The sequence below is a fragment of the Schistocerca serialis genome, chromosome 12 (genome assembly GCF_023864345.2).
Source record: "Schistocerca serialis cubense isolate TAMUIC-IGC-003099 chromosome 12, iqSchSeri2.2, whole genome shotgun sequence".
NCBI classification, from domain to species: domain Eukaryota; kingdom Metazoa; phylum Arthropoda; class Insecta; order Orthoptera; family Acrididae; genus Schistocerca; species Schistocerca serialis.
The window spans coordinates 142,632,286-142,641,276 of NC_064649.1; the positions used below are offsets into that span (position 1 = coordinate 142,632,286).

The 8,991-nt window shown below is 41.4% G+C and overlaps 1 pseudogene; it reads right to left on the reverse strand.

Annotated features, from left to right (window-relative positions):
• Positions 1-989: 989 nt before the first annotated feature.
• On the reverse strand, positions 990-1,107 carry LOC126428610 (5S ribosomal RNA; annotated as a pseudogene).
• Between the last annotated feature and the right edge of the window lie 7,884 nt (positions 1,108-8,991).

Below are 8,991 nucleotides of genomic sequence, written 5' to 3' on the forward strand. Positions count from 1 at the left end.
TGTTGTGCTTAGCGGGGTGCGCTCTAGTGGGAAATTTGTGTATGCACTGACTACGCGGAACTATGTACACAACAACTGGACGTGTTACATCGAGGCAAACAGTGTACAGAAGGCTTAGGCAGAATGGTTTTTGTTGTCCGAGACTTGCTGTACGCCTACCTCTGCGCGTCTTCATAGAAGGAATGTCTAGAATGGAGTCGTCACCATGCCACCTGCACGGTCGAACGGTAGGCCAATGTTCTTTTCACTGATGCGGCCCAATTTGGTCTGTAGAGTGATTCTCTACCGATTAGCATCTTGAAAGAACGTGGAACACGATTTTGGGACACAAACATGGTGGAAAGAGTTCGATATCGAGGAGGATTCCTGAAGGCATGGGCAGGGATTATGTTGACCACTCGAATACCTCTTCATTAAATTGTTCGGGTGGTATCATGACGAGATCTTGGGACATCATGTGCGGTTGTTGCGAGGTGCTGTGGGCCCATACTTCTCATTAATGCCCAATCACATAGTGCACGGGTGGTTGATGTTTTCTTGGAAATGGAAGAAAATGCACACCTGCGTGCTCTCCTCATTTGAATCATACTGTACAGAGTATGCCTGGGATGCAGTAGGGAGACGGGATGCTTCACATCAGCATACACCAGCCACTCTCGAAGAGTGCAGTTCTGCTAGAAGAATGGGCGTTACTGCATCAACATGAGATTGATGGCATCATTTGGGGCATGCTCAGTCATTGCAAGGCATGCATTTCTGTCAAAGGTGGTCAGACGCGATACTGATAAAGCACTCCGTCTCCAGGCCACAAGTTGCCTACCGGGACCATCCGACCGGCATGTCATCCTCAGTGGAGGATGCGGATAGGAGGGGCATGGGGTCAGCACACCGCTCTCCCGGTCGTTATGATGGTATGCTTGACCGAAGCCGCTACTATTCGGTCGAGGAGCTCCTCAACTGGCATCACGAGGCTGAGTGGACCCCGAAAATGGCAACAGCGCATGGCGGCCTGGATGGTCACCCATCCAAGAGCCGACCACGCCCGACAGCGCTTAACTTCGGTGATCTCACGGGAACCGGTGTATCCACTACGGCAAGGCCGTTGCCCCAGACGCCATACTGAGCACATTAATTTGTTGTCGGAATGTGTGTGCTAATCCGTTGAATTGGAAAAAATGAACATTTTTGTCTATCGTTATGCATGTTGCAGTTGTTTAAGTTCTATATACTTTACGTTGTTTCTACTTCACTATGACCTGTTTGTACTGTTTTGTGGCAAAATTAGCGCAACCTTGCAACATTTCATTACGTTGCTTTAATTTTGGACACCAGCGCGGATGTCACTCAGAAGATGGATGGTAAAGAAATTTGGGTGAGGGGCAGTAACAGTGGTAGACTGCACGTAAGTACCCACCGCCACCGACCATATCGGTTCAGGTGCAGGAGTTGTATAGGAAGGTAGAGGTCAACTGTGAATGACACTCGGCAGCTCGGGACAGTTTCACGAGCACTAAATACGGTTCGGTCGTTAGTTGCACTACGAGGTCACAAACAGACGGTGATGTTCAAAGCGAAACGGTTCGAGTCTCGATTTATCTCCCAGCGTGTATTATGCGTAGCTGTGCGTCTCCTAGTGAAAGTTGCGTGCGCGTAGGTTTCCTCTTCGCTTCATGAAAGACGAGTCCATGGAATAGAAAGCTCGAGACAGATCGTCCGTGAAAAAGAATGGCGGATACATGTGCCTGTGTGTGTGTGTGTGTGTGTGTGTGTGTGTGTGTGTGTGTGTGTGTGTGTATGTGTATGCGAGAGAGAGAGAGAGACTGTGTGTGTGTGTGTGTGTGTGTGTGGACTTAAGCAGAATGCCGACTAGCTACAAAGAGCTTCGTTGTATCTCATTACCAACGTGTCACGAACTTTCGAACTCTGTTAACTTACGAGAGAGATTTTAAAAGAAAATTTATGCCATTCAGAATTTCCTGCGACAGCGCAGCGTTTGAGGCGTTCAGTATTTTTACTTTTGAGGCTCCTTTCATGGGTGTTAGCCAAAAGACAACAACGTTGTGGTATTTAGTGTGTTTTCACTTCCAGTTTTCAGGGAGTGTGTATATCAGGTGAAAAAAGTACTTATTCAACATCTTCAACTTGTGTTTTCCTGTCTTCCTTGCGTGTAATATTACGGTATATTGATAAATTTTACTTTTTGGACCATATGACGGAACGGCGAAAAAATGGAGCAGAAGTATAATACGTAGTAAATCGTCCACGCAACGTAAAAGTAGAATTTAAAATATTACTACATCATAACAAAAACAAGAACTGTTTATAACCTACAACTATACTGCCCCAAAATGTAAACTAAATAGTAAAAATGCGCACATATTACAGGCCACCGAAGATGCCTCGCAGAGAATAGAGTCGAACGCGTATGGCACGAAAATTGTGTATCATTCAATTGTCGTCAGCTGGTTCAAAAAGTAAAAATTATCAATATACCGTATTTATTCAACAGGCGTGAGCAACAACCACGTAGGCCTAAAGTAAATAATCCAAACAGCTACCTTGCTGTTCTTACGTTCACCTAACGGCATACTGCTCTATTGTAATTACTAATGCGTGTCATAAAAATTAGCTTCGGCTGTACTGTAATTTGGGCAGTTGTACTGCGAAACGTAAGACTAATTTTCGTGTGAGCTTTGCCTCATTATCTGGGTTTCAGAAATAGCTATGAACTTTGATACGAACGTATCCAACATTCTACCATTCAACGTTAAGTGAGAAACTGCGTAAGAAGTCGAAGGAAAATTAGAAACATAGCACGTAAGCCCGTCGTAGAAATTATCTGATTATCTAGATTGACAGGTAGAAATTCCATGTTACCTGCGTGACATTGATACAATGTTCTGTTATAATAAATATAGGTAAGAAACGATACAACATGTCATTATTCTCTGTCTAACTTTTATTCTATTTATTCATAATGTAATGATGTGTGAAAAAGGAATACTACCCTGTAGTTATGAAAGGCGGTATGATTTTGACGTATGTTCAAAGATTGCATTTAACATTCGGAACTTCCAGAGGCTTGTAAAAGTGGTGAACGCAAGGCTACTGAGAAAATAGGAAAGTGCGCTGTTCTTTTATCTTCTTCTTGTGCTATCACCTTTTTGTAGTAGGAGCTCGGGCTGAACGAATATAAGCGTCGTACATTCACTGAAGAGCCAAAAAGCTGTTACACCTGCCTAGTATCGTGTAGGGCCCACGCGAGGACGCAGAAGTGCCGTAACACGATGTGGCATTGAAATGACACCATGAATCTCGCAGGGCTGTCCATAAATCCTTAAGAGTACAATGGGGTGGAGATCTCTTCTGAACAGCACGGTGTAAGGCATCCCAGATATGCTCAATAACGTTCATGTCTGGAGAGTTTGGTGGCCAGCTGCACTGTTTAAACTCAGAAGAGTGTTCCTGGAGCCACTCTGTACCAATTCTGTACGTGTGGTGTGTCGCATTGTCCTGCTGAAATTGCCCACGTCCGTCGGAATGCGCAATGGACTTGAATGGTTGCAGGTTATCAGACAGGATGCTTACGTACGTCTTACCTGTCAGAGTTATATCTAGACTTATCAGAGGCCCCATATCACTACAACTGCACAAGCGCCTTGCTATTATAGAGCCTCCGCCAGCTTGAACAGTTCCCTGCTGACAAGCAGGATCCTTGGATTCGTGAGATTGTCTCCATACCCGTACACGTCCATCCGCTCGATACAATTTGAAACGAGATTCGTCCGACCAGGCAACTTGTTTATAGTTATCAACAGCCCAATGTCGGTGTTGACGGGCCCAGGCGAGGTGTAAAGTTTTGTGTCGTGCAGTCGTCAAGGGTACACGCATGGACCTTGGGCTCCGAAAGCTCATATCTTTGATGTTTCGTTGAATTGTTCGCACTCTGACACTTTTTGACGCCCCAGCACTGAAATCTGCAGCAGTCTGCAGAACGGTTGCACTTCTGTCACGTTGAACGATTCCGTTCAGTTGTCGTTGGCTCTTTCCCGGCTATTTTTCCGGCCGCAGCGATGTCGGAGATTTGATGTTTTACCGGATTTCTGCTCTTCGCGGTACGCTCGTGAAATGGTCGTACGGGAAAATCCCCACTTCACCGCTACCTCAGAGATGTTGTGTCGCATCGCTCGTGCGCCGACTATAACTCCACGTTCAAACTCACTTAAGGGGCTCCGGAAAGGCTCAAAATCATGAAAAGTTCAATTTTTACTTTTTTGCGTTTTCTGAACCTGCAGACTATTACCTTTTAATAGATATATAATTTATTCAATTCCGAAGACTACAACTATTTTTAAATTTTTTTTGAAATATGTTCTACATGGGCGTGACCCACTGTGGCGCTGTTAAACTACTCTCAAATGGTGTTATTATTAACGTCCGTGTTCATCAGGGACATTTTAGTGGTGTGAGATAAAGTATGTGTTGTGGCTAACCTGTGATGGTTCAATATATATCGCTGGTGTGATTGTCGATTGTTTCATGTTTATTTACTCTGTCGTTATCTCCAAAATATTCGTAATTAATTCTGTTTCTTGGGTCTCTGTTTTGTTGAAGTATAACAATGAGTAAAAGTAAAGTTATTAGAAATCCTCTGAAGGCTTTTAAGAAAAGAAGAAATGTTGGAAAGCCAAAGGTATGTGTTAATACTGTAAACAATAAAGACGATAACCAAGTGAGTGAACCTAACCTGTCAAGTACACCTGCCCATAGCAGTCAAAGTGGGAAAGAAAATACTTCACAGAAGAAGCTTGGTTCAATGAGTGAAAACTATGAATGTTTTATGGGCGAATCGGATGTGAATGAAATATTTGATATGTGGGTTCTCAAAGGAATTTTTTCAAACTGTGTAAGATGTATTCATTGTAGTGAAGTTGGTCTGGAACTCTCCATAATAAAGCACGTAGGACTTGCTAGTGAAATACAACTGAAATGTGATAAGTGTTCATATATGACCACCTTTTGGAACAGTGTTGCAGTAACTGCAACTGAAGAAAATGGTAGCAAAATCTACGAATACAACAACGAGCGATGCTTGCTTTAGACAAGGAACGCCTTTGGGCTGCAGACAGGGCTGTAAAGAGTCTAGAAATACAAGCAAGAGTAAACAGGAGGAGGAACAAGAGGAAGCTGGAGGAGGAGTTTGCAGAGGATGAAGATAATCCATCCTATGGACCTGGAATGCACTAAAAAGTTAATCCAATCTTTGTCGCTCGATTCCCAAAACTTTTATTTTCTCATACTAATTACATGGTTTCTAAGGATCTTCCAAACATATTTGTTTCAAACTTTCAGTAAATGATACACAGTACCTTCTGCATAATTAAACACAGCCTTTTTCCAAAAAACTGTATATTTTTGAATATATAAATAAAAAATTGCAAAAAAAATGTTGTGAATTTTCATTACAATTGAAAAAAAAAATCATCTTTAATAACTGAACTAAAATTTTGTAAAATCCCTGTGTTAAGTTGTAGCCCATATTCCAATAAATAACCTGTAAAAAGTTCAACTTCCTACCTCAAATACTTTGTGAGGAAAGACGTAATTTATAAGCGTTATTTTAACATTGCAAGTACAGGGCGTTCCGGAGCCCCTTAAATCTTGATAACCTGCCATTGTAGCAGCAGTAACCGATCTAACAACTGCACCAAGAATGACCTATCTAAAAACTGTGCCAGACACTTGTTGTCTTTACCGGAGGTGACACAATGTTCTATTCCTTTGCAAGGTGTCGTTTCTGTGCTGCGATGGAAGTCTATGCAATTGTGGGAGGAGGAATGGCTGGCGGTGAGGGAAAATAAGCTGCTGTTGGTGAAACCCACCATCCAGTCGTGGTGTTCCTCCTGCCGGTCACCTAGGCGTGACGAAGTCACCCTTACACGTCTTCGCATAGGGCACTGTCCTCTTACGAATGCCTTCTTACTACGGCGAGAGGAACCTCCGCTGTGTGATGCCTGTGGCGTACGAATCACTGTACGCCACATTTTAGTTGAGTGTGATTTATATCCTTCTGTCAGGGCGGAAGTTAATATTAGTGGGGATCTGCCCTCGATTTTAGCCGATGACGAGGCGAGTGTCAAGAAAGTTCTACGGTACTGTGATGTTACTGGGCTTCAGCCTAAAATTTTAGGTTGGAATTTTTAGTGTGTTGCCGAGTGGCTGACCACTCCTTTTTGTTCTTGTAACAGGCCAGTTGCAAACATGTGCTATGTGTTTCATTTTACGTTCTCTTGCAGTTCTCCTCTCTACATGTTGCTTTCCACTTTGCTACTGTTAACGCGCACACTGCCTATGTAGACTGTCACCTTTAATTTTAGTCTTATTTTTGCACTTGCTGCATTTTAGTGACACTCGTCCGTTATTGTTTCCGTTCGGGCGCTAAAAACTACACTGTTGACCGCCCATATCCATCCATCCATGTTGTCTTATATAGGCGTTCCCACGACACCGCCGTATTCTGCCTGTTTACATATCTCTTTATTTGAATACACGTGCGTATTCCAGTTACTTCGGCACTTCAGTGTATATCTATATTTGTGTGATGAAGGTTATTTAAATCTATCTGTTGTGTCTGCTCAGTTACTTATTCAAGCCGTTGCCTTGTTTTTTAATCATTTATGCTGTTTCCTGTAAAGGGTGAATCACGAATATATGCAAATATTTTTATATGTTATTCTACAAGTAAAACTGAAGAAAAAAGTTCAGATAAACATAGGTCCGCAAACGTTTAGTTACAGAGTTACGGTTAGTAAAAGATTTTGTCTGAAATTTAGCAACTTCGCTAATATGAAGCCATCGTTAAACTGTATGAGGTTAAAGTAGAGCACGATTTCAATTTATTTTGTTGTTATTGATAAGGTGAATCTAATAAAACACGTCCCAGATGTGTATCTGCAGTAGTTTTCCAGAATATCCAGAAAAGCAATGATTATTATACAAGTAGAAAAATGGCTCTGAGCACTATAGGACTTAACTTCTGAGGTCATCAGTCCCCTAGAACTTAGAACTACTTAAACCTAACCAACCTAAGGACATCACACACATCCATGCCCGAGACAGGATTCGAACTTGCGACCGTAGCGGTCGCGCATTTCCAGACTATAGCGCCTAGAACCGCTCGGCCACTCCGGCCGGCGTACAAGTAGATTTGTTTACTTTACACTAAGAATATAGAAACGTTTATGTCATATTGTTGGCAAACGTTAGTGAGTTGTTTCAGTCGTTTCCTAACTTTGAAACGAGGTAGTTGTCTGTATTGTTTATTGAAAGAACATAATAGCAACAATATATTTAAGTGAAACCACATAGTAACTGTTGCGGTTTCCGGTTTAACATGAATTCACGTGTGCTGTGGTATTAATAAGAGCTGATTATCAAACACTTTCATACAGTTTCCGTTAACATTATTACATTCACTTTTCCAAAAAAATATTTTCTACAGCTTCTGTTGAAACTTTGTGCAATTTTGTGGAATTTAAAAAAAACAAATTGGGCCAAGTAATTAATAAATTAAAAATTTTACGGATTTACTTCTTTGCTCCTCTGGATGTTCTGGCAAACTACTGCAGATACACGTCTGGGTCATGTTTTATTAAATTCACCATACCAATAACAACAAGAGAAACGGAAACCGTGCTTTACTTCAACCTCGTATAGTTTTGCGATGGCTCCATATTATTGAAGTTGCTGAATTTCAGGTAAAATTCTTTATTAGCCGTAACTCCGTAACTAAACATTTGCGGACCTATGTTTATATGAATTTTTTCTTTACTTTTACGTGTAGAACAACATACTAAAATATTTGCATACCTTCGTGTATCCCCCTGTGGATATGGTGTTCATTTTAACTGAAGACATTGAAACATCTCGAAAGTCACGCATCGGATCAAAAAAAGTTATAATTCCATCTTCAACTTTTGTAGTCCCGTCCTCCTCAGTTGCGTGTAATATTACGGTATGTTGATAATTTTTACTAACGGACCGTCTGACGATTTCTTACGTGTTACGCTCCTGTTGCATTTTTGGAGTTGTTCTTCATGTTATGAATGCCAATTTGCGTTTTTTTTTCACATTCCACAGCACTATGAACTGAACGCTTGTTTCAATGCAATGTTTTGGTTTCTGTTGCCCACTGTCACATGTTTTTGCCAAAGATCGAATCTTATTGCCAAACTTTCGAGTGTAATTATTGAAGTATCTTTGATTTGTTCATGTATGAATTTGTGCGTGCGTTTGTCTATGTGTGTGTGTGTGTGTGTGTGTGTGTGTGTGTGTGTATGTGTGTGTGTGTGTCCAGATGGTGAAGGGGGAAGGGTTTTTATGTTTTATGTTACCATTTCCTTTATTAAGTGGAGTAGGGAGCCTGTGCTGATGTGTGTTCGTTCATTTATCACATGTTTGTTTTCTGCTATGGCTTTCTGGATGTGGAAGTTTTCTTGCGTTTGTAAGAGATGTTTGTCGTGGTTGCTTATTCTCATTATTTTCATTTCTTGTTCCATGTTTGTAGGATGATGGTTATGGTGTTTTAAATGCTCTGCAAATATGGAATTGTTTGTTTCATATGTCCAACATCTGATATGTTCTTTGTATCGTGTTTCAAAATTCATGTATGTCATGCCTGTGTATACTGCATCACAACTTGGACATTCAAGTTTATATATTCCTGATTGTTGGAATTTGTCCCTCTTGGCAGCTGGCTGGCTTAGGTGTGATTGAATGGTTTGCCCAGGCTTATATGCTATTCTGAAGCCATATCTCTTTAGGATGTTTGCAACACTGTGTGTTAGTTTATGTGTGTAGGTCATGGTGTACCATGTGGTTCTTTTTTGTGTGGTGTCATCGTTGTGTGTGTTTGTTGAGTGTGGTTGTAAGTTTTCAGCTTGTGAGATCTCTTGTATTCTGGAAATGTTGTGTTTGTTTTGTATTAGTGTT